Source organism: Amblyraja radiata, chromosome 29 (genome assembly GCF_010909765.2).
Source record: "Amblyraja radiata isolate CabotCenter1 chromosome 29, sAmbRad1.1.pri, whole genome shotgun sequence".
NCBI classification, from domain to species: domain Eukaryota; kingdom Metazoa; phylum Chordata; class Chondrichthyes; order Rajiformes; family Rajidae; genus Amblyraja; species Amblyraja radiata.
This window is the reverse complement of record NC_045984.1, coordinates 17950432-17976847: the sequence shown is the minus strand read 5'-3', so window position 1 is coordinate 17976847 and position 26416 is coordinate 17950432. Positions and strand designations below refer to the sequence as shown.

The 26416-nt window shown below is 44.4% G+C and overlaps 1 long non-coding RNA gene across 1 annotated transcript; it reads right to left on the bottom strand.

The window, feature by feature from the left end:
* Positions 1–311: 311 nt before the first annotated feature.
* LOC116989386 lies at positions 312–25840 on the bottom strand. Its single transcript, XR_004416232.1, has 4 exons — positions 25815–25840; positions 23240–23243; positions 19633–19642; positions 312–536 (listed from the first exon to the last, which is right to left on the bottom strand). It is a non-coding gene; the product is annotated as an uncharacterized LOC116989386 (long non-coding RNA).
* Between the last annotated feature and the right edge of the window lie 576 nt (positions 25841–26416).

The window sequence follows — 26416 nt, the reverse complement described above, 5'->3', positions numbered from 1 at the left end:
CAATATTCATATCCCCAATCTCCTCACATTTATTTCAGCACGAGAAAATCGAATTTTCATCTCCCGCGCTTGACTTTGATTCTTCATTCACCAAGCTAATTGTTCATTTCTTCAATCACTCTCTCATCACCACTCTCCAAGTCTTTCTCTCAGCAGAAGTTCTCAATCTCAAGTACTTCATCTCAATTATTTCTCTGATTGGCCATGCCACGCTTCAACCCTATGAGGCGCAAACCTGAATATCCCTGACCAACTCCTCGCATAGGCTTACGAGATATATCTTGAGTGCCTCATGGCCTTCCGAGTTTCATTGCTTTTCTTTATTTTAAAATCATTCTGTAATGCAGAATAACCTCAAACCTCATTTCTCCTCCACAGTTCAGCTCATTTTACCCCTCTCCTGTGCACTTATTATCATTTATTGCATCTTACATTCCTCCTCTCGCATACATTCATACTAGAAAATAACAAGCAAGGAAGCATTGATTTTTGGTGTAGAGACCATGTACTTAGCTGTTTTTTCTACCCCATGTTATCTGAAATCAAAAATTCCAATCAGAGGTTGAAAAAAATTGCCTTTTACTAATCCATGTTTGTCAACTTTTTAACTCTGACCAGTTGCCTGCTATTTTTTCCGCTGATTATTGATTTCAATAGCGTCCCTGTGGCCGTGGTTAATCTGACTGATATGTAGTCACTGATTGTGTTTTGTGGAATAAGGGTGTTTCATTTGCCATTTTCAACTACTAGCCCCATCTCTGTATCTAGAGCAGGTTGAATAATTATTGCAAACATGTACAGTATTTCCTACAGCAACATAGGCTAGGACTTGTCTAGACTAGGTGAGTTACATAGGCTGGACTGCACAGTGCTGCAACTGGTAGAGCTGTTGTATGACAGTGCCAGTGACCCGGGTTCAATCCTGACCTTAGGTGCTGTCTGTGTGGAGTTTGTATATTCTCCCTGTGTTATGGGTTTCCTCCCACATCCCAAAGACGTGCAAGTTTGTAGGTTAATTGGCCTCTGTGAATTTTCCCAAATGTGCAGGGAGTGGATACGAAAGTGGGATAACGTAGAACGAGTATGAACAGAGATCGATAGTTGGTGGACTCAGTGGGCTGAAAGACCTGTTTCCATGCTATATCTTTCAATCAATCAAAACAAACATTTTCAGGACTTCAGCCGTATCAATATTCGTCCCTTCCTTTGGCTCTACTGCTGTCCATTTTACTGAGGTCTTGAGCCCGAGTAAAATCGTGAGATCTTACTGAGAACTGAGATTTTACTGAGGCAAATGCAATGTCAGCATTTATTTTGAGAGAATGTAAAAACAGGGATGTAATGATGAGGCTTTATGAGGCATTGGTCAGACCGCTTTTGGGGTAGTGTGAGCAGTTTTAGTTTAGTTAAGTTTAGTTTATTGTCACATGTACCGAGGTACAGTGAAAGCTTTTGTTGCATGCTAACCAATACTCCTGCTAGCTGGTCCACGCAGTTTCTAAGGACGTGGCCAAGGACTCCATCTGGGCCAGTTGCTTTCCATGGGTTCATCCTCAAGAAGGCTTATCTAACCTCTGCAACAGTGACCTCGGGAGAGGCACGCTTGAGTCTGAAGGGACAGATGTCATCGCTCCGTTGGCCTTCTGCTCAAAGCGGCATAGAAAGTATTAAGTTCATGTAGGGCCGCACTATCACCAGTGATGTTGCCTGACTTCGCTTTGCAGCCAGTTATAGAATTCAGACCTTGCCACATATCTGAGGAGGGATGTGCTGGCATTGGAAAGGGTCCAGCGGAGGTTTACGAGAATGATCTTGGTGATAATTGGGTTAGTGCATGATGAGCATTAGACAGCACATTTGGGCCTGTACTCGCTGGAGTTTAGAAGGATGAGAGGGATCCTCATTGAAACTTACCGAATAGTGAAAGGCCTGGATAAAGTTGATGCAGAGAGGATGTTACCACTAGTGAGAGAGTTTAGGACCAGAAGGCACAGCCTCAGAATAAAATACATATCATTAGAAAGGAGATGAAAAGGAATTAATTCAGAGGGTGGAGAATCTGTGAAATTCATTGCAATGGACGACTGTGGAGGCCCAAGTTATTGGTTTTTTTTAAAGTAGAGATTGATAGATTCTTGATAAGTAAGGGTGCCAAAGGTTATGAGGAGAAGGCAGGAGAATGGGGTTAAGAGGGTTAAATAGATCAGCCATGATTGAATGGCAGAGTGGACTTGATGGGTAAATGGCCTAATTCTGCCCCTATGACATGAACTTATCTTCACAGCATCTTTCAAAAAAAGTAATATAAACTAATTCAGCAGTGCCTTCTGTCTCAAAGTTTATCTCTAATCGGCGACTCTACATGGTAAAAGAAAGCAAGAGGCACAGTGGTGTAGCTAGCAGAGCTGCTGCCTCAGCTCCAGTGAGCCGGGTTCAACCCTTACCGTTCTGGAGTTTGTACATTCTCCCTGTGACATCGTGGGATTTCTTCAGGTATTCCTGTTTCCTACCACATTCCAAAGATGTGCTGGTAAGTAGGTTAAATTGCCATTCTAAATTGCCCTGAGTCTAGAATTTGGGGAAAGTCAAAGGGAATGTAGAAAGTATAAAAGTGCATTAATGTGGCATTAGTGTAATTGGGTGTTTATTGATCACTACAGACCTGTTGGGCCGAAGGGCTTGTGTCTGCTGTATGACTCAATGACTTTTTCACTTCCTCTTATGTTTAATTATTTTCTCATACTTCCTCATCTTAATTTACTTTTCAATTCTGTCAGTGTAATAAATTAAATCGTTCGCTTGACGTGCATCTTACTGCTTTGATTTCCTGACCTACCCGTGCTATCACTGCCACTTGCTCCCCTTTGCAAGTGGCAGTGTACCTGGCCTGTTCTCAAAACAACTGTGCTGCAAACGTCGGCATTCTGCTGCTGTTTTACCTGCAAATAATTGTTTCTACTCTTTTGTGGTCAGATCCCTTCTCCCATAGAGATTAGCCCTCTTCCACATCATAGGCTGGTCTAGAAGGATAGACCACAAGGGATCCAGGGTGAGCCAACCAATTGGATACAACATTGACGGTGGAAGGAGTCAGAAGGTGATAGTGGAGGTTTGTTTTTCAGATTGGAGGTCTGTGACCACTGATGTGCTGTAGGGATTTGTGTTGGGTACATTGTTGCTTGTTATGTACATTAACAATTTGGATAACAATGTTGTTAACATGATCAGTAAGTTTGCAGATGACAGTAACATTGGCGGCCAATGGTCAGTGTAGAGGGTTATTCAATATTACAATAGAATCTTGAACTGGGGAAGTTGGCCAAGACTCGTAGTTGAATTTAACTTTCATAAGTGTAAGGTTTGTTAAGTTAAATCAGGGTAGGACTTGCACAGTAAATTGCAGGGCTCTGGAGAGTGTTGTGGAACAGGGAGACCTAGGGGTGCAGGTACATGACACAAGTAGACAGGGTGAGCCTTATAGAGATATATCATTAGGGGTGTAGATAACGTAGATTGTCACAGTCTTTTCCCCAGGATAGAGGAATCTAAAACTAGAGGGCAGTGGAACCATTTTAAAGTGACTTGAGAGGCAACTTTTTCACATAGAGGGAGGTGGATATATGAAACAAAGCTGTCAAGACAGGTATAATTACAATGTTTAAAAGACAGATTAGGACAGATACATGGATAGAAAAGGTTTAGAGCTTCAAATTCCTGCACGTTAACATCTCAGATGAACTTTCCTGAATCAAGCACATAGATGTAATCACAAAGAAGGCAGGCCAGTGTTTCTACTTTCGTAGAAGTTCAAAGAGATTCAGCATGTCATTGAACGCTCTAATAAAATTCTACACATACACTGTTGAAAGAATCCATGGTTGCATCATGGTCTGGTACAGTAATTTAAACTCGCAAGAATGCAAGAGGCTGCAGAAAGTGGTGGACAGTCCTATCTATTCATGGACATAGCTCCCCACTGTCAAAAGCATCTGTGTGAGGCACTGCCTCAAGAAGGTGGCATCTCCATCAAGGATCCCCATCATCTGAGTAAGGCCCTCATCTCATTACTACCAGGAAAGGATATACAGAAGCTTGAAGTCACACATCATCAGGTTCAGGAACTGCTACATTTCTACAACAATCAGGTTCTAAACAGTCCTGCTCAACCCTAATCCTATCTCTACACAGAACACTACCATGGACATACTTTCTTTGTGTTTTGCGTTAATAGTCTTTTTTATTGTCTTTTTTAAAATTTACTTTGCATAATTTATATTGATGTGTCTTTGTGCCTGTGATGGTGCTGCAAACGAAATGCTTCACCATAATGATTGATGCTTGCCTGCGGATTAGTCAAAAGTGGATTGTGTAGGAAAGAACTGCAGATGCTGGTTTACACTGAAGATAGACACAAAATGCTGGAGTAACTTATGAGTCAGGGAGCATCTCTAGAGAAAAGGAATAGGTGATGTTTTAGGTTGAGACCCTTCTCAGACTGAGAGTCGGAAGAAGGAAAGTAGAGGTATGAAAAGGTTCAGAACAGATCAAAGCCGGTACCGATGACCAAAGAACCCACAATGATCCATTGTTGGCTGTGGAGGTGGTAACGAGGGGACACAAACAGTAACACTAGCAGGATTACAAGGGTGTGGGAGGAGCAGCGAGGGAATGCAAGGGTTACTTGAAATTAGAGAAATCAATGTTCATGCTGTTGGGTTGTAAGATGCCCAAGCAAAATAGGTACTATTCCTCCAATTTGCATGTGGCCTCACTGAAAGTGGAGGAGGCTGGAGAGGTGCAAGTGAACCTCTGCCTCACCAGTCAGGGTCCTTGGATGGATTTGAGGGAGGAGGTATAGGGACAGATGTTGCAACTCCTGTGTTTGTCAATCTGTTTCTGCTGCCATAAATGTAACTTTTAACCATGTGTTTCTGTTTTTGTCAAAAAATCATTTCTAGCAGCAAATAATGTGCTGGAATGCTTTTCGCCCTGTAGCTCTGCATATCGGGGGACCGGCAAGGCCTAAAAATGTTCGATCTATTAAGGTCAGAGGAACTGCTTTCAATTACCCTAAAGCATAATCGAGACGGCAGATCAGTGAGACAAATTTACCAAATCAAGGACCTGCTATTCCCACAATGATTTACTTGAGAATTAACAAGTCCCTGAGAGGATGGGATACCAGGGAGAGGTTTATTGGAGCCATTCAACGTGTGGTTCAGGCTCGGTTCCAGGAGCACTGAGACAGATTAATTTGAAAAGGGTCTTCCCATTTCTCACCTCTGATTTTTAGCTTTGAAATGTTAATGCCTGTTCAAATAAAATAAATGCCTCGCTCAGTCGAGTGCGCACTTCCTCCCCAACCATGCATAACCTGCTTCCTGCTCTGAAAGTCACACTTGTTGCATCTGTTTACTTTTAAAGCAGGTCTTTGTACTGCACAAGACCCACACTCCTGGTCTCTTGTGCTGGCCCTACCCAAAACAAATGCTTCACACATTGGTGAAACTCCAACTGATTTATTTTCGAGACCCATTCATGGGAGGTGTCAACATAATGCAAAATTATTTTGGGTAATTAGTTATTAGGGGAGGGACAGTAGTGACTTCCAACTTTATAAACTGTCATGTATTTAATAAATGATTCCCCTTCTGTGCTGGGGTTTAGTTTGTTTTCAGTTGCTCTAGCGTAATGGACCCACTATTATCAATCTCTTGATTATTTTGGGGAGCCGTCCCATTGTGGTGAAGGTGTTGACACAATGTTGGTTTGAAAACAATAAGAACTTTGTCTCAGCAATAAAGAAAGGAATGGCCATCATTATCCACATCCAAGGTACATAAAAATGCTGGAGAAACTCAGCGGGTGCAGCAGCATCTATGGAGCGAAGGAAATAGGCGACGTTTCGGGCCGAAACCCTTCTTCAGACTGATGGGGGGGGTGGGGGGGAGAAGGAAGGAAAAAGGGAGGAGGAGGAGCCCGAGGGCGGGGGGATGGGAGGAGACAGCTCGAGGGTTAAGGAAGGGGAGGAGACAGCAAGGGCTAGCAAAACTGGGAGAATTCAACGTTCATGCCATCCGGACGCAAGCAACCCAGGCGGAATATGAGGTTCTGTTCCTCCAATTTCCGGTGTTGCTCACTCTGGCAATGGAGGAGACCCAGGACAGAGAGGTCGGATTGGGAGGGGGAGTTGAAGTGCTGAGCAACCGGGAGTTCAGGTAGGTTATTGCGGACTGAGCGGAGGTGTTCGGCGAAACGATCGCCCAACCTCCGCTTAGTCTCCCCGATGTAAATTATCCACATCCAGATGTGCAGTATGTTTGACACAATGGTGATTATGTTCCTCACTGAATATATAGATTTAGGATGGTTAAGATTGGATGACTGGATATTTCTACTTCCTTATCGTTCCTTCCTCACACTAAAGTCATACGGCATGGGAACATGCCCTTCGGTCCAACGTGCTAATGCCGACCAAGATGTCCCATCTGTCTGCGTTGATCCAATTCCTTCTTCACCTTTCCTATTCACGTACCTGTCCAAATGTTTCTTAAATGTTATAGTACCTGCTTCAACTACCTCTGGCAGTTCATTCCATATATCCACCACCTTCTGCGTGGAAAAAAATTGCCCCTACGGTTCCTATTAAATCTTTCCCCTCTCACATTGAACCTTTGACCTCTGGGTAAAAGATTCTCCCAATCTATTCCCCTAAATGTGATTGTAAGTGAGGTTGTTAGCTTCCCTGCATCCAGTAATGGCTGGTATTATATAGGACCACATGGAGCCTCACTGTAACTGTGTATGATAGCTGCCTGATTCAGTAGTTGAGATTGGTTTCCCATTGTCCAGCTACTGGAGCAGATCTAGTTCTGCAGACATGCACTGGCAGGGCTGCGTACTCCTGTTGGTTGAGTTAAAATCCTCTACAGATCATGTCGAATCTGTGGTGTGAAAGGTGGAGTTAACATTTCCAGCCAATGCCCTTTCACCTTAACAAACCTGGTCTGGATCCCATTGATCTTCTTTAGACCGAGGCTGGAGTTTTAAATTATTTCTACTCCCAGAGTGCAGAAACACCAACTCTGTCACCACCTCTCCCCTTCCCTGGGCACCAGTCAACAACACATCTCAAGGCATCTTCAAAAAATGGTTGTTCCCAAACTACAGTGGTCAGAATATGCACTGATTCAAGCCCAGCCCAAGCACCTGGATTGTTATCCAACGTCTCAAGAAGAAAAACTAGTCCAGGTGAAAATGACAACATGATAAATTCTTGTGAATAACAAGAGCTGAATAATTGGCTGCATTTAAAGATGACGGGACTGTGGGCGAGGCACAGAATCACTAGATCTCCCATTTGATTCAAGCATATGTTCCACATTAATGACATTTTAAAGAATTTAATAAGCAGAAGATTGAATATATGTTTTTGCAGATTGCCTTTTGCCAGTTATTCAGTGATGTTAATCGTGATGCAAACATGTATTTAATCAGCTGCTCTCTCAGTTTATTGGTCACTGGTGAGTAATTGGGCTATAGGGAGGTTTCAGAGTCTTGGCAGAGAGTAGGATTTTCCAACAATTACATTGGATTTTCAAGGGACTCGGACTAAAGTTCTCCAGATGCCACCAATTGTGTGCCAGCTGATCGTTCTCAGATGGTGATTGGGGTTGCAGATTATTCGTTGTCTGTTGGGAACTGGAGGAGTAAAGGGTTCAATTGATTTTATTCCCGACCCATGCTGATCAATTGACTTCACACAGACGGGAAGTGGTGGTTTAACTCCTTCCTTCCCGATTCAAGCTCCCCTCAGCTAGAGGACTATGGTTTTCTGCCCCTCCCTCTCCCAGATGATGAAGAGAACTGCATGTCCTCCATAGGCAGAAGGGGAAAGGTCAACACTCTACAATATTCCATTACATTGTGCCTGAGGCCACATTCTTTTTTCATTGCCACAAAATCCTAAAGAGATCAAATAATTTTCAAACTTTCATGTTCATCACTATGGTGAGGTTTTCTTTGAGTTGTTTGCTGAAGTTCTATGTGCTGGTTTAGTGTAGTAGCTGATTGCAGCCCAGAGTGAGTCAAAATCTTTCAATAGGTCAAGGATTCATAAGTTTTCATGGGTATCCTCCATCTCCAGTTCATTGGACCAATGCCATGCTCACATAATGAAGAGTTAGGGTTTGGGATTTACTTGTTGTGAGGGGTCAGTCCATTGGCTATGAATGTTGCAACCTCAAGGCCAGAGGTCAGCATGGTTCACATGGAGAAAATGATTGGAGGAACTAAAAGCATGCTCTCATAGTTTTTTTACAACCTCAGGCCACCAAAATGGTCCAAGGAGAGACTTCTTACTGTTTGTGGAGGACGTTTACATGTGCGGTTACATCAGTTCCCAAAAGTACAGATCATTCACAATTCTGACGGTCGTAATGATAATCACAGTTCTTCCTTGATTTCTGGCTCATAAAGAAGTTCCCTGTAATGGAACTAATAAAGAAGTTCCCTGTAATGGAACTGATGCAGTTCCCTGGCTTCTGAATGAGATAGTAAGATGAGGATGTTTCTATAAGATAAAACACTTCTAAGAAAGGCAGGGGAATTCTCTCAGTGACCTGGTCAAATTATTAAAACAAATTGTCAGACCTTTTAATATTTTTGGATTACTGAACTGGTAAGTAATACAAATCAGTCATCATTCAGATGATCGGCTCATGGGTTCAAAGACCTCTTGTTCTTGTGATGTTCCGAGCCCACTGTTGGGCAGAGAGCTCAGATCAAATACATTTCCATATTTTGCAACATTTCAAGGAGCTGGAGCTTGAGCTATAAATTACTAGACCGGTTATTAATGAGGAACTAATTAGCTGCTGGATGACACATTGGGTTGCTATAGAACTTTGCTTCAGCCACAGTTAGAATACTGTGTACAATTCTGATAACTACACTATAGGAAGGATAGTGCAGATGAAATACACCAGGATTTAGCCTGAGATGGAGTGTTTCAGTTATGAGAGGATAGATAGACTGATTTCAACATTTCTGCCACCTTCAATGGGAGCCCCACCACCAATTACATTTTCCTGTCCCCACCCCTTTGTGCTTTCCATAGAGACCACTCTCCCCAACTCCTTGGTGCGCTCATCCCTTCCCAACAAACCTGCCGCCTTCCCAGGCACCTCCACTGTAACTGCGGGAGATGTAACTGTCCCTACATCCCTTCGCTCACGTCCAAAATCAACAATTTTGATTGGCAAAATGGATCCAGCATAAACATAACTGTCAGGTGGTTTGGATTTTAGAATAAATTCCCAACATTTTCCCTTAATCCGATTTTATCCCTTTATTTTACTTTATTCCCTGCTGTGGATTAAGCCATTTGGGGCAATCTTTTCCTCTTCACTGGGGTAAAGGCCACACATGCATTACCGTACATGCATGCAGCAAGGCGAGGTCTATTGCTCGTCTATCTGCACAACATTGCTGTCCCTCACTGTAAGGTCAAGGTTTTACTGGTTCATTTTATTCGGCCCTTTACACTCTCCTAGGCTCAAAATTGTTGGGACATATTCAGACAGGAAAGCTGTTCCTGTTTTATCAGGCAGCATGTTTTGACAATGATTCCATCACTGTGAGCCACATCTGCTCTGGACACATCCAGTATTTTTAGTCTCAGCTTTCCCTCATAGTGCTGTCACTTAGGAGATGGCAAGTTTATTGTAGGAGCAGAGAGAGGAGACGAGCTATAATTGTGAAAGGGTTTGACAGACTATATGCTGGGAGATGTTTCCCCTTACTGAGGAGCTTTTCTTCAGGGATGCAGTTTGAGAATGAGGAGTGGGGCTATTAAGGACTGAGATGAAGACAACTTCCTACACAGAGTGCTGACCTTTAGAATTCATTCCATCTCTTATTGCACTTCCAAGGACATATTTTCTAATTGTGTTTTGCACTATTACCTTGTTTGTCTTTTGCAGTTTCTTTTCCCTGACATAGAATGTATGTGTAATATATGTATCATTCATGTTTTTCAGTGTTATTTTGGTCTGTGCCTGTTATGCTGCTGCAAGCAAGAATTTCATTGCATCTGTACCTCACTGTACTTGTGCATAGGAAAATAAACTCGTCTACACAACTTGATCTTGGAGGACTGTGAAAGCTCAGTTATTGTGTTTATTGAAACAGACGGATTGATTTATAGGCATGAAGGGAGTCATGAAATATGGTGATATATGCGGGAAATGGCACTGAGGTAGATGATGAATTCAGATTCTGTTCATTGGCAGAGGAGGCACGAGGGGCTGGATCAGCCACTTCCAGATCCAAGTTCTTGTATTCATCCTGTTTCTCTTCTGAGGAAAGTTAAAATAATACAAGTGAGAGTTTGTGGAGTTCTGTTGGAGATGGATCTGGGTGTCCAAGTGAGTAATTTGCAAAATGTTTGCATGCAGGTACAGTAAGTAATCAGGGGAGCTAACAGAATGTTATTTATTGCTGAGGAATTGAATACAAAATAGGAGGTTATGTTTCAGTTATATGGGGCTTTGGTGAGACCACATCCGAAGTACTGTGTACAGCACTGGTTCCACCATTTGAAGAAGAGTGCAAAGATCTTTGGTTCACACGGCCTTGGTCTTGGCTCTGTCAGGTTCATTTTAATAGCACCCCTATGAAGTTCCTTGGAATGCTTTGCTATGTTAAAGCAGCTATATAAATGTAGCTTATTTAATTCACACATACAACCTGCTTATCACACATACTTATTCACACATACAACCTGCTTATCACACATACTTATTCACACATACAACCTGCTTATCCTCTCTAAAGGTTGTTCCTTTGCAGTCGACAATATTTGGTTTTCCATGTTATAGCTGAGTATTATTACTCCTGTAATTATCCTGGATGGCCAAATACCTTCAATGTTCAGTCCTGTGTCAACAGAGAATTTGGGGACTTGTTTGGGTATCTCGGCAGAGGAGAAGAAGTGGGCGGTGGTGCTGTTCAGGATTTTATCTGTAGCCACATCTGAAGATTAGCTTGTCTCTGTTCTCTCTGCTCATTGACGTAGTTGTCTGTAAAGCATGTCTGGCAGTTCCCTCAGTCTTCGTCTCACTTGTCTAAATCTTGAAAAGGCCGACAAACCTCAACTTCATCCTTACCTCTGGGAGCAGTTTCAGAGTCAGTGTTTTTCTCAATTGTAAGTCCCCAGCTTTACACGTACAGTACCTGGGTTTGCAGTGACAACACAGGTCCCACGATCTCCCCGTACCCTGGAAACAGATCAATCTTCTTTCGTGCCCAGAATCTTCATACGTTTGGTATCACCATACATGCACAACCTGTTCCTGAAAATGTTTCCCAACTCTCCGTGCCCCACTACAATAACCTAGTAATTCTGCTGAATGCTTATAAATGGCCTACATTCTCTAATAAATATTTTATTTTCTCTGCAAGCCTGTGAATGTATTGAATCTCTCTGCACCCCACCATCGTGGGGGAGAACTTCTAGAGATGATCCCCTTCGAAGAGAATGACCCCCTCCTCTGCTACACACTCAATGGACAGCTCACTGTTTGAACCTGTGCCCCTGGACACTTCCCCATGAGACACCAAACCTCCACACATTCTCCACTCCCCACCAAGGTACCCACCTATCTCAATTTCTCTGCACCAACTCTACACTTCTATACATGTTCCTCTTTCCAGTCAGATTCATACATAGACAATATACCCATTCCCGATGTTTCATTCCCTATCCATGGGACGCACATTAGTTCAGCAGTTAACATTGCTGCCTCGCAGTTCCATCGACCTGAGTTCGATCCTGATCTCCGGTGCTGCCTTTGTGGAGTTTGCACGTCTTCCTGTGACTGTCCTCCCCACCCAAAATTGACCTCTTTATTCTCACATTCTGTTTTCTACCCCTCAGTCTGGGGTGGCACGGTGGTGCAGCAGTAGAGTTGCTGCCTTACAGTGCCAGAGACCCGGGTGCAATCCTGACTACGGGTGCTGTCTGTACAGAGTTTGTACGTTCTCCCGCGACTGCGTGGGTTTTCTCCGGGAGCTCTTGTTTCCTCCTATATTCCAAAGACGTACGGGTTTGTAGGTTTATTGGCTTTGGTAAAAATTGTAAATTGGTCCTTGTGTGCAAGATAGTGCTAGTGGTACGGGAATCGCTGGTCGGCCTGGACTTGGTGGGCCGAAGGGCCTGTTTCCGCACTGTATCTCTAAACTAAACTATCCTCAGTCCTTGCCTACATTGCCATGTGATTTTGTTCAATAACCTTCTGAAAATCTCAATATACCAGATCAATCAGATCCCGGCTTTATCTATTTTACAGCATCAATAAACTCAGTTTTTTTTCAAACATTGTATTATTTTCCTAAATCCTTGTTATTCTGCCTAATCCTATCATTTCTAAGAGCCCTGTTACACAGATCTTAATAATGGATTCCATCATTCTCTCTACTGTTGCCGAAATGCACTGTTGTTACTCATTATCTCCCTCCCTTCCTACTTAAATAGTTTGATTACATTTGCTCCCTTCCAGTTTGTGGGACCTTTTTAGGATCCAAGGAATTTTGGAAGATGATAACTGATGTATCCATAATCTCTGTAGACATTTCCTCGGATCTAGCAGCTTTCAATCCTATTATTTTCCCCACTACTAATTTTAATCAAAGCTTTCGGTTCTGTTTACTCTAGACGGAAGACAACTAAAAAGGCAATAAAGGGAGAAAAGATGAAATATGATGGTAAGCTAGCCAACAATATAAAAGAGGATTCCAAAAGTTTATTTTGATATATAAGTAAAAGAGAGGCAAGAGTGGGCATTGGACCGCTGGAAAATGACGCTGGAGGAGTAGTAATGTGGAATAAAGAAATGGCAGATGAATTGAATGAGTGTTTTGTGTCAGTCTTCACAGCAAAAGGCACTAGCAACATGCCAGAAATTCAAAGGAGCCAGGGAGCAGAAGTTAGTCGCGTTGCTCTGACTAAGGGAAAGGTGGTAGGGAAGCTGGAAGATGTGAAGGTGGATAAGTCACCAGGACCAGATGGACTACACCCCAGTGTTCTGAATGAGGCAGCGTTAGAGATTGTGGAGGCATTAGTAGTGATCTTTCAAGAATCACAAGAGTCAGGAGTGGTTCCAGACGACTGGACAATTGCAAATGTTACTCCACTGTTGAAGAAGGGAGCAAAGCAAAAGAGGGGTAACTATACGCTGGTTAGCCTGGCTTTAGTGGTTGGTAAGGTTTCACAGTCCATTATTATTAAGGGTGAGGTTTCAGAGTACTTAGAAACATATGATAAGCATTGGATAGGCTGGGTGAGTGGGCAAATGTTTGGCAGATGCAGTATAATGTGGATAAATGTGAGGTTATCCATTTTGGTGGCAAAAACAGGAAAGCAGACTATTATCTAAATGGTGGCCGACTAGGAAAAGGGGAGATGCAGCGAGACCTGGGTGTCATGGTACACCAGTCATTGAAAGTAGGCATGCAGGTGCAGCAGGCAGTGAAGAAAGCGAATGGTATGTTAGCTTTCATAGCAAAAGGATTTGAGTATAGGAGCAGGGAGGTTCTACTGCAGTTGTACAGGGTCTTGGTGAGACCACACCTGGAGTATTGCATACAGTTTTGGTCTCCAAATCTGAGGAAGGACATTATTGCCATAGAGGGAGTGCAGAGAAGGTTCACCAGACTGATTCCTGGGATGTCAGGACTGTCTTATGAAGAAAGACTGGATAGACTTTGTTTATACTCTCTAGAATTTAGGAGATTGAGAGGGGATCTTATCGAAACTTATAAAATTCTTAAGGGGCTGGACAGGCTAGATGCAGGAAGATTGCTCCCGATGTTGGGGAAGTCCAGGACAAGGGGTCACAGCTTAAGGATAAGGGGGAAATCCTTTAAAACCGAGATGAGAGGAACTTTTTTCACACAGAGAGTGGTGAATCTCTGGAACTCTCTGCCACAGAGGGTAGTCGAGGCCAGTTCATTGGCTATATTTAAGAGGGAGTTAGATGTGGCCCTTGTGGCTAAGGGGATCAGAGGGTATGGAGAGAAGGCAGGTACGGGATACTGAGTTGGATGATCAGCCATGATCATATTGAATGGCGGTGCAGGCTCGAAGGGCCGAATGGCCTACTCCTGCACCTAATTTCTATGTTTCTATGATAAAATAGGCCAAAGTCAGCATGGTTTGGTGAAGGGGAGATCTTGCCTGGCAAATGTTATAATTTTTTTTAGGAAGTAAATAGCAGAATAGACAAAGGAGAGTCATAGGATGTTATTTACCTGGATTTTTGGAAGGCTTTTGAAAAGGTGCCGCATGTGAGGCTGCTAAACAAGATGAGAGCCCATGGTATTTGAGGGAAGATACTAGCAAGAATAGAAGATTGGCTGACTGGCCGAAGGCAAAGAGTGTGAATAAAGGGGACTTTTCACAGAAGCCAATGAATCTTTGGACTCAGCAATGAATTTGCCAATTATTAAAGTGTACAATTTGCGGTGTAACGGGGCTTTAGCAACAGCAAACACTGGAAGTGGGAGAAATGATTGTGGCTGAATGTGCCAGAGAGATTGTGAGGAGGGATGAGAGGTAGAGGCAATTGCAAAGGATGGAGAGAAGGAGTGGAGAGAGAAAAGACACACAGGCAGAAACTGCTTGAGGGAGATACGCAGGACACAGTGTGAGGCAGAGAAAGATAAACAGCATAAGCAGAGAGGGAGATAGAGAGAGCAGGCCAGATGTGGATAAGGGTTCATGGCCTAAACACTCAACTTTGGCATGGTCCCAGCACAAGGAAAACCCAGGATCAATTTCCAGATGTGGCCATTAGTCAGTCCCAGTTGAGACAACGGCAGCAGAATTGACCTCAGCATTACAGACACAAGGAGTGCAGAATCTGACCCAGAACAGAATCCAACTTGGCTGTGTCATCGCCCAGGAATAACTAGAATGTGCTGACTATCCAGACCACAGGTGAGGGATAGTGCCAGTGAGGTCACTAGAATTCTGAGACCATTTCCTTTAGGAGAAGGAATAGGAGAAAAATTGTTTTATTGACTCTCCATGTACGCCTCAAAATTCTCACACCCAGAGATATAGTCACTGATACCACATAGAACACAAGCAGTTACACAGCAATATCCCAATGCTGCAGTGACCAAATACTCAAATGTACTTTAGTTTAGAGATACAATGTGGAAATAGAGCCTTTTGAGCCTGTGCATCCATGCCAACCATTGATAACCCATACACCAAATCTAGACTCTGGGGGCAACTTACAGATGCTAATTACCCTACAAGCTTGCACGCTATTGGAATGCGGGAGGAAATGGGAGCACAAGGAGAAAACCCACATGGTCACGGGGATAACGTACAAACTCCATACAGACATCACCCGGATCAGTCAGGATTGAACCCGAGTCTGGCACTGTGAGGCTGCAGTTCTACCCCTGCACCACTATGCCATCTTGAAGTGAAAGATTTTGTCAGACATACAAGCCATTCGTCAAATAAAACCCCTAGCACCAGTTGTTTCCACTTTAGGAAGCGGGGGTGGATACAACCGAACAACAGCATCTCCAACAGAGCACCCTTCCCTCACGACCACACTGGGTCATCACTAGACTGTGAATCACCAGCTACGTGTAACTTGAAGCTTTAGCATTCTCCGAGCTGAGTGAGGTCACTGGGCCCTGCTGATACAAGTAAAAAAGAGGGAGGTGCTGGTTTCCATGACAACACAACATCTCTTCATCAACTCATTGCTCAAGGATTCTAAACTCTGGGAGCATGTCAGATATTTCTGTGTTTCGCTGCCCCTCCTCTCTTGTTGCACTTAGCTGACTCATTCATTTGGATCATCGCTCCCAGACTTATTGATATCATCAGTAATGAACTTTGAGTTCTAAACAATAAATGGTGTTGTTTTAACGCAGCTGTTATGATCCGTCAAGGGGAAGCCAATCACTTGGGCAGTGCAATGAGAACGACATATTTACAGTCAGCTGGCCGTCCTGTAATGGGGAGTTAACCAGCCGCAGATGTGATCCCTGGCAGATTGAGGGCAGTCTTGATAACTGAAAGACTAAGTCTGTGTTCAGTGAAGAAGTAGAGAGGGGAGATTTACGTTCCTTTAGCACATTTCACCATCTCAGGATATCTGAAAAGGAGGTACCTGCAGTAAAGTAGTATCAAATCTTCGTTCAGCAAGTTCCCGCACACAACAGGTTGGTAATGGCCCCAATGTCCATTGATGACGTTAATGGAATTAGAGTCATTGAGTCACACAGCGCATGAACAGGCCCTTTGGCCCAATTTCTCCATTCCCTCTCTGAGCCAGTCCCATTCACCTGCATTTGGCCCATTTCCCTTTGAACCTTTCCTATTCATGTACATGTCCCAAGAGTTTTTTAAATGTTGTTAGTGTACTTGCCTCAAATACCTCCTCTGGCAGTTCATTCCATATACCTACAACCCTCTGTGTGGTAATTTTGCCCCTCAGGTTCCTATTAAATCTTTCCCCTCTCACCTTTGCTTTCTCGTTCTTGATTCTCCAACCTTGAGTCAAAGACTCTCTACATTCACCTGTCAATTCCCCCTCATGATTTTACCCGGCTCTATAAGATCACTCCTTAGCATCCTGAGCTCAGAGGTGTAGAGTCCTAGAAGGCCTATCTCTCCCTATGGCTCAAGCCCTCAGTCCTGGCAACATCTTTGTAAATCTTCTCTGCACTCTTTCCAGCTTAATGACATCAGTGGGAGTTCATCTGGGTCTTCCCCTTCCCCCGTGTACCATGTGACCCCAGCTACTCCCCAGCCACACTATAGTCCTCATACCCCCCACCACCCCCCTCAGTCTGAAGAAGGGTTTCGGCCCGAAACGTTGCCTATTTCCTTCGCTCCATAGATGCTGCTGCACCCGCTGAGTTTCTCCAGCTTTTTTGTGTACCCCCCTCCCAGACATAGCCTCGGCCTCCGTCCACTCACCTGCCTTCCTCCACCCCCATCCTTGCCGTGTGTTCACCATCTCCCCTTTTCCGATACCGAACGGTCTGTCCTCAGCAGAGGCCTCACCTTTGTTCCCCTCCATCCCCACCTCAATGAATTCCGTGTCCGCCACGATGTGGAGCTCTTCTTCCGTCGCCTCCGCATCCAAACTTTTTTCCATGAGAAGGAATCCTCACCCGAGTGATAACCGCTTCTCCCGTCTCCAACGGACCCCCTCCTCTTGGACTCCCCCTCATGCCCATCCACCTGCTTTACACCTTTTCATTTAAAACTGCCGGCGGGACATTAACCGCCTCGACTTTTCCACTCCCCTTACTCTAACCTCTCCCCCCCTGAACGTACAGCCCTCTGCTCACTCTGCAACAACCCAAAGACGTACAGGTTTGTAGGTTAATTGGCTTGGTAAATGTAAAAATTGTCCCTAGTGGGTCTAGGATGGTGTTAATGTGCGGGGATCGCCGGACGGCGCGGACCCTGTGGGCCAAAGGGTCTGTTTCCCCGTTGTATCTCTAAACCCCAACTGGGTGATCAAACCTGCCGACAGTGAGGTGCCTTGGTAGTCTGGCGCGCTGACCTCTACCGTGAGGCCAGGCACCAACTCTCAGACACCTCCTACTTATCCTTGGACCATGACCCCACAGACGAGCACCAGGCCATTATCTCATGCACCATCACTGGCTTCATCGCTTCCAGCTCCCTACCCTCCCAAGCCTCCAACCTCATCGTTCCCCAGACCTGCACGGCCCAATTTTATCTTCTCCCCAAAATCCACAAACCTGACTGTCCTGGCAGACCCATTGTCTCTGCTTGTTCTTGTCCCACCGAACTTATTTCCACATACCTCGACTCCATCCTATCCCCCCCTGGTCAAATCCCTCCTGATCTATGTCCAAGACACCTCACACGCTCTTTGTCTCCTTCATGACTTCTATTTTCCAGGCCCCCACTCCCTCATCTTCATTATGGATGTCCAATCACTCTACACCTCCATCCCCCACCAGGAGGGTCTTAAAGCTCTCAGTTTCTTCCTCGACCGCAGAACCAACCAATCCCCATCTACTAATACTCTCCTCCGCCTAGCGGAGTTGGTCCTTACCCTCAACAACTTTTCCTTTGACGCCTCCCATTTCCTCCAAATCCAAGGCGTAGCTATGGGCACGCGCATGGGCCCCAGCTTGCCTGCCTCTTTGTAGGGTACATCGAACAATCCTTGTTCGAGGCGCACCGTGGCCCTATCGCCGAACTCTACCTCCGCTACATTGACGACTGCATTGGTGCTACCTATTGAATTCTGTTTTTAATTTGTGTCATTGTGATGTCTTTAATTACTTGTTTTACTCCGATTATATGTTTTTATTCCGATTACTATGTAAGGTGTCCTTGAGATTTTGTATGAAAGGCGCCCATTAAATATAAAATGTATTATTATTATTACCTCCAGCACCCATGCAGAACTCACTCACTTCATCCATTCCACCACTAACTTCCATCCGGTACTCAAATTCACCTGGACCATTTCCGACATCTCCCTACCGATTCTAGACCTCACTATCTCCATCGCAGGTAACAGACTACTGACCGACATCTACTACAAACCCACTGACTCCCATGGCTATCTGGGCTACACTTCTTCCCACCCTGCTTCCTGTAAGGACTCTATCCCCCTACTCCCAATTCTTCAGTCTACGGCGCATCTGCACCCAGAATGAGGTGTTCCAAACCAGGGCATTGGAGATTTCCTCATTCTTTAGGGAACTGGGGTTCCCCTCTTCTATTATAGATGAGGCTCTCACCAGGGTCTCCTCTATATCCCGCAGCTCCGCTCTCACTCCCCATCCCCCTACTCGTAACAAGGGCAGAGTCCCGCCTGTCCTCACCTTCCACTCTACCAGCCATCGCATACAACACATAATCCTCCGACATTTTCACCACCTCCAACGGGATCCCACCACTGGCCACATCTTCCCATCTCCTGCCCTTTCTGCTTTCCGCAGACACCGTTCCCTCCGTAACTCCCTAGTCAATTCGTCCCTTCCCACCCAAACTACCCCCTCCGCTGGTACTTTCCCTTGCAACCTGAGGAAATGCTACACTTGTCGCTTTACCTCCCGCCTCGACTCCATCCAAGGATCCAAACAGTCTTTCCAGGTGAGGCAGAGGTTCACCTGCACCTCCTCCAACCTCATCTACTGCATCTGCTGTTCCAGGTGTCCAGGAGAGACCCAGCGCAGGCTTGCCGATCGCTTCGCCCAACACCTCCGCTCAGTTCGCAATAACCAACCTGATCTCCCGATGGCTCGGCACTTCAACACTCCCTCCCATTCCAAATCCGACCTTTCTGTCCTGGGCCTCCTCCTCCCCTTCCCAGCTCTCCCACAAGCCTACTGTCTCTGCCTCTTCCTTTCTTTTTCCTGCCCCCCACCCCACCCTTACACCAGTCTGAAGATGGGTCTCGACCTGAAACGTCACCTATTCCTTTGCTCCATAGATGCTGCCTCACCCGCTGAGTTTCTCCAGCATTTTTGTGTACCTTCCTATAGCAGGGTGACCAAAACTGGGCACAATACTCCAAATGTAGCCTCAGCAACATCTTGTACAACTGTAACATAGCTCAATTTTTCTCTACTCACTAACCTGGCAAATGAAGGCTAATGTACCGAAAGATTTCTTTACCACTCTATCCAGCTGCGATATCACGTCCAGGGAGCTGTGTACCTGTACTCCTAGATGCCTCTGTGCTACAACATTCCCCAGAGTGCTACCACTCACTGTGAACGTCCTGCCCTGGTTTAACTTCTCATAATGCAACAGTTATCTGCATTGAACACCATTAAACATTCCTCACTCCACTTGCTCAGCTGATCAAGATCCTGCTATAATTTTTGATAACCATCTTGATAAACTTACTAATCATGCCTTGCACATTCTCATCTAAATTGTTATAAAGCACAAACAGCAATGGGCCCCAGCATCAATATCTGAGGCATACCAGCAGTCGCAGGCCTTCAGTCCGAAAACCAACCTTCCACCACCGTCTTCTGCTCCCTGCCATGAAGCCAATTTTGTATCCAGGCAGCTAGCCCTCCCTAGATGCCATGCGATGCAAACTTCCAGAATAGCCTGCCATGCCAAACCTTATCAAAGGCCTTGCTGAAGTTCAGTTGGACAACATCCATGGCCTTGCCCTCATCAACCTTCTTAGTTATGTCTTCAAAAAGTTCAATCAAATTTGCGAGACACAATTTCCCATGTACAAAACCATGTTGACTCTGCCTAGTTCGCCTCTGTCTATCCAAATGCATGTATATCTTATCGCTCCGAATCCTCTCCAGTAACTTGTCTACCACAGATGTTAGGTTCACTGGTATATAGTTCCCAGGCATTTCCTTGCAGGCCTTCTTAAATAGATGCACAACATTAACCGCCCTCCAGTCCTCCGGCACGTCCACTGTGTCTAAAGATGATTTATATATCTCCGTCAGAACTGCACCAATTTCTTCTCTCGCTTCCTGTCATGTCTTTGGATAAATCTGATCAGGCCTGGGAGATTTATCCACCTTCATACTCCTTAGGATGTCCAGTACCTCCTTGACCATAACACGGATTGTCCTCAAGACATCCTCATTAACTGTCCCAAGTCTCCAGTCTTCATGCCACTCTCCACGGTAAAAGCAAAGAAAAAGAAGGCATAATGGTAGACCTTCTGCCTTACAGCATCAGAGACCCGGGTTCGATCCTGACTGCGGGTGCTTGTCAGTACGGAGTTTGTACGTCCACCCTGTGACCTGTGGGTTTCCTCCAAGATCTTCCGTTTCCTCCCACACTCCAAGGATGTAAAGGTTTGTAGGTTAATTGGCTTGTCCCTTGTGTGTGTAGGATAGTGTTAGTGTGCGGGGATCGCTAGTCGGTGTAGTCTCAGTGGGCCGAAGGGCTTGTTTCCAGGCTGTATCTCTAAACTAAACTGAATACTCATTGAAGACCATGCCAATTTCTGCTTAAGCTTCCTTATTCTCGCTGCCTTGCCCTTTGCTTTAACAGGAACATGCATGCTTTGACCTCTCATCATCACACATTTAAAAGCATCCCACTTTCCCACAAACAACCTACTCCTAATCAGTTTTTGTACATTCCTGTCTAATACCAACAAAGTTGGCCTCGTAGCAATTCAGAACTTTAACTTGTTATTGAGCAATAAAATGCAGATGCTGAAAAATATCGGATATATTCTGTAGTCCAGGCGGCTTCTGTGGAGAGAGAACCAGAGTCAATGTTTCTAATCGATGGAACTTCATCAGAACTGGAGCAGAGTGTGTTTTATGTTGCAGGGGGAGGGTGTATGTAGGACGGAGAAGAGAGGAAACGTGTGTGGTCGGTGGTGGCTGTGGAGGCAATGGGCTGTGGTTGTCACATGGTGGGGGGTGATGATGTGTGGGGTCAGGGCACACAGTGATGGTATGTTGTAGAAGAGTGTAGATGGTAATAATGTTTGGGGTCAGAGGAGTTGGTGCTAATGTTGTGGTGGGTTCAAAGGGTAGATAGATAATGACATTATGGGGAGTTAGAGCAAATATAGTGGTCAAAGGCAGATGCTGATGATCTGTGAGGTCAGGGGTAAGCAGTGATGATGTGGAACAGAGGGTAATTGATAGCAATGATCTGAGCTCCAGGGATACACTCTAGGGACAATTTGCAATTATACCGCCAATTAATGTACAAGCCTGTACGTCTTTGGAGTGTGGCAGGAAACCGGAGAAAATCCTTGCAGGTCATTGGGAGAATGTACAAACTCTGTGCAGACAAGCACCCATAGTCTGATCGAACCTGGGTCTCTAGCGCTGTAAGGCAGCAACTCTACCGCTGCGCCACCGTTAAAAGTAAAGATGTTGGTGTCAAATGCCATGGGGAGGTTAGAATGAAGGTCGTAATGAAGGTCAGAAGGCAGCTTCTTGATGTCGAGTGACAGAGAGTAGGAGATTATTTGGAGGGTCAGGGATGGAAGATGATCACATGTGGGCTCCAAGGTGATGTTGATGGTTTGCTGATAGATGGTGATGTTATCAGCAATGTGATGGCAAGGAGGCAGATTGTAGGTGGCTCTGAGTTTGCTGGCAATACTGAGACATTCATACAGTTATGATGTGCTGGGAGGGAAGGAAGCCATTTACAATGCGAGTTGTCCCTCATATGCTTTCTCCAGGTGTAGCTTGAACCCATCTGGGTGGTGTAAATCTTGTCTGGCCAAAATCCGTCAAAATACATCAAAAAATTAAGCAAACGTTACAGCCAATATAAGATAAAATATTGTATTGTAAATAAACGATTACAAATATCCCCACAGAAATATTACAATAACTTACAAAACGATTATATGATGTAAACTACTACACTAGCACACATTGTATAGAGATATGATTTATTTATGTAATTGAAACCCTCCACCTTTAACGCTAAACTTGTGTAATTCTCTATAGCCTTGATTCTAAACACGGGCTACTCCAGCGATCGCTGGAATGAGCTTATCTGTATAGGTGATCAACCCAGCCTACACTTTCCTTCCAAGTTGTTTTAAGCTACACCCACCTTTCCCCACACCAAATCACTCCATTTCATAACACATAAATCACACCTATGAACATTAATTGACCCCGATCACTCCGTTTCGATTGTACCATGTGTCCAGCTTGTTCCTTCTTTCCATGCATTGCTGATTCAATTAGTTTTTGTCGTCAATTTTCATAGAGAATTTGTTTTGACAAGAGGAAACACTGGGCTCATCAGCACCTTGTTAAACCGTGTACCTTATGAAAGCGTATATATACTAAACTTGAAAAGTATGCAGACCCGTCAAACCACAGATGCTCACTGAGATAATTAAATTATGTCCTCGAGTTAGTTTTTTTGTTTCTCTTTTCATAAAGATTTAAGTTCACCACAAGATATTCTTGCTGCAGGTGGGGTTATATATTCAGCAGGTGCTGAGGTTATGCCTGGTTTTGATGGTATGTAGTTACAATGCTGGCCACGTACATATCAGATTCTTGTTGAGATCAGACGGTCACTAACGTGCTTTAGGAAGGCAATCTTCGGTTCCTAGCTGGCTTCGACTGTGTGAACCCAGCGCATAGGCATCGAGCTGGCTATTGACTGAAATAGTCCCGCGGGCACCTTGCTTTCATCAAACTGAGGTGTTAAAGGCAATAATAGAACAAAACTGAGCATTGATCTAAGTATCAGATTTTGACAACAAAGGCAGCATGTGGTCATGGACCAGCAGGTATCACCTTACAGAACCAAACCTCATCTGGAGTTGGCGTTAGGGCTGGGGATTTTGTATTTACGGTGCAGCTCATTTTCCACTCTCTTGTTCCAGATACTGTGCTGATGCAATGGGGGAGCAAGGATTGTGACCAGGTTTGGCTGTTTTTTCTCCTTCTTGGAGTAACAGTCTAATAACATTGAAAAGGTTTTCTATGGATCAACAGAGACTCGTTGACCCAAAAAGTCACCGGTGCTATTGCTGGCTTCAGAAACACAGCAGAGGCAAAGTCGTTTGCGTACTTGTACATACTAGTCCTGATCTGAAGCACCATGTGAAGTGTTACTAAGTATTGCCCACTGAACATCTTTTGTAAAGTCTTGACTCTTGACTCTTCCCCTCTGGCTGTAACCATGATCTGATGCTCTTTCACTCCCTCAGACAGGCATTATCCTCTGGCCCTTTTGAGGAGCTCTCATTGGTGTCCCTGCTCAATATTCCCATCTCTCTCAGGTCACACTCTTTCATCATTTATCATACCTTGTGTGTGGAATCTTGCTGGCTTCATTGACTGCTACCTCCTCATTTGTTCCTCCATCTGAGTAATGAGCCTTGGTTAAGCTTTTCGCCTTCATTTAGTTTACTTGTGCAACCAAATGTTTGTGCCCTGCCAAGATAAGATCCTCGAAGGAAAAGAACTCTGGTTCACATTCAAGAACGAAGGTGCATCAAAGAGTGGCAGGAAGAAGGTTACATAGCAACACACTTTGTCTGAGACTTTATAATGTCATTTGGAATAGGCAAGCCCTCGGTGACTCTAGTTCCAGATTCTAAAATCTCCCACATCCACAGGTACCATTTCAACATCTCTCAGGATCTTGTACTTTTGAATCAAGTAACCTCTCACTCTGCTAAGCTCCAGAAAATACTAGCCTACCCTATTTTAAGACACCTACTCATTTCAAGGATTAGTTAAGTAAACCTTCCAACATATTGATAGCCTTCCTTAAATAAGGAGACCTTACAATACGCATTATTCAAAATGTGGTTGTACCAATGCTCTTATAACTGAAATGTAGCCTACTTTTGTAGTTAGTCTCCTGAGAAATGAATAACAATATATTGTTCGTTTTCTTCATGATTTGTACTGCTTAATACCATCTTGTTAATTATGCACGAGCAGTCCATAATCTCTCAGCAGATAAATAATATCCTTCCTTCTTTATTTTCCCACCAAAATAGACCATTTCACATTGTCCTACATAGTTTTCCATTTGCCTAAACACTTTATCCCTTTGTTACCTCATTATATCTGCTGCACAGCTGACCTTTCTACATACCAAAATGGAAAATGCTGGAAATACTCAAAAGATCAGGCAGCATCTGTAGCAAAGGAAACAGTGTTAACGTTTCATGTCAGAGACCCTACACTACGAGCGGAAAAGAGAGATGAAAAATCCCCCCTCACGCGGTGCGTCAGGAGCTGCAGCTAGACGCACTTCCTGGAGGCCTAGTCCTCAGGGACACTGGAGGTCTCCCTGACTTCCCACATCCTACAGGAGAAGCTTTCCACGGCTATAACTACCATCCTGACTGCACTTAGACTAAAGAAGACAGTCATAAAAAATACCTTACCTTGTGTTTTTAGACCACTGGACAGTAAATAGTTCTGCATAAACCATTTCTCCCATCACACTTCACCTCACACACCCCTTGGTGTATCAATTAATGATGGTCACCTTGGCTCCACTTTGTTAAAAATCACATGGCGATGTTTAATGAGACTCTCCTGTATACGTGATATGGCAGCGTTTGCAAGGGACCCGCTTGTTTTGTTGCTTCATGCTTCAGCAGCAGAGATCCAGCGACGCAGCTCCACTAAAGAGGTAGAAAAATAGACCTTTGGCCTTTCAAACTTCCTCCACAATTCAATAAGATCAAGGCTGCTCCCCCGAAGTAATAACATATCCCCACCTTCTCCTCAGGGCCCAGACCCAGATTCTCTCTGTCTGCAGATTAATCTTAAGTATAGTCAGTGACTTCCCAGCGTCACGGGTGGAGAATTCCACAGGTCTACCATCCTCTGAGTGAAAAGGTTTTGCCTCATCTCAGGCCTGAATATCTTACCCCACAGCTTGCAATTAAATTGACCCATCATTTTATGGTAAACTTTGTCATTGTATCCAGTATTCAGATCACCTCTCATTCTTCTAAACTTGAGTAATTACAGGCTCAATCGCATAACCTATCATTATTCCTATTGCAGAATCACAATGTCTTCATCACCACATGCCCTTCCCCTTGTTTTTTGTATCATCAGCAAAGCTGTAAACCTTACATGGTATTTCCTCCCCTGGGTTATTAATGTAAATGGGCCAAGAACTGATCTGTAGGGTACTCCAGCCTGGTACTCCTGTTATTGATTTTGGTCATGTGGTGTTTATTCTCAAACTGCACCTTCAGTGCTCTCCCTCTATGGCAAATACATCCTTTCTTAACTTAGGAAATCAAAACTGCACACAATACATAGACAATAGGTGCAGGAGTAGGCCATTTGGCTCTTTGAGCCAGCACTGCCATTCAATGTGATCATGACCGATCATCCACAATCAGTACCCCATTCCTACCTTCTCCCCATACCCCTTGATTCTGCTAGCCCCAAGAGCTCTATCTAACTCTCTTTTGAATGCATCCAGTGAATCGGCCTCCACTGCCTTCTGAGGCAGGGAATTCCACAAATTCACAACATTGTGTGGAAAAGTTTTTCCTCATCTCGGTTCTAAATGGCCTACCCCTTATTCTTAAACTGTGGACCCTGGTTCTGGACTCCCCCATGCTCAGGACACGTTTCCTGCATCTAGCGTGTCCAATCCCTTAATAATTTTATATGTTTCTATAAGATCCTATCTCATCCTTCTAAATTCCAGTGTATATTCCAGAAGTGGTCTCACCGAGTGATCCAGAAGTGTCTCACAAATCAGGAGCAATGATGATTTACTCCTATTATACAGGGCTTGGTCAAGGAGTCATAGAATGATACAGCATGGAAACAGTGCGAACTGCATGTTGATTTTTAGAGATCCTCTGTATATCTGTCTGAAGGAGGGTCTCAACCCGAAACGTCACCT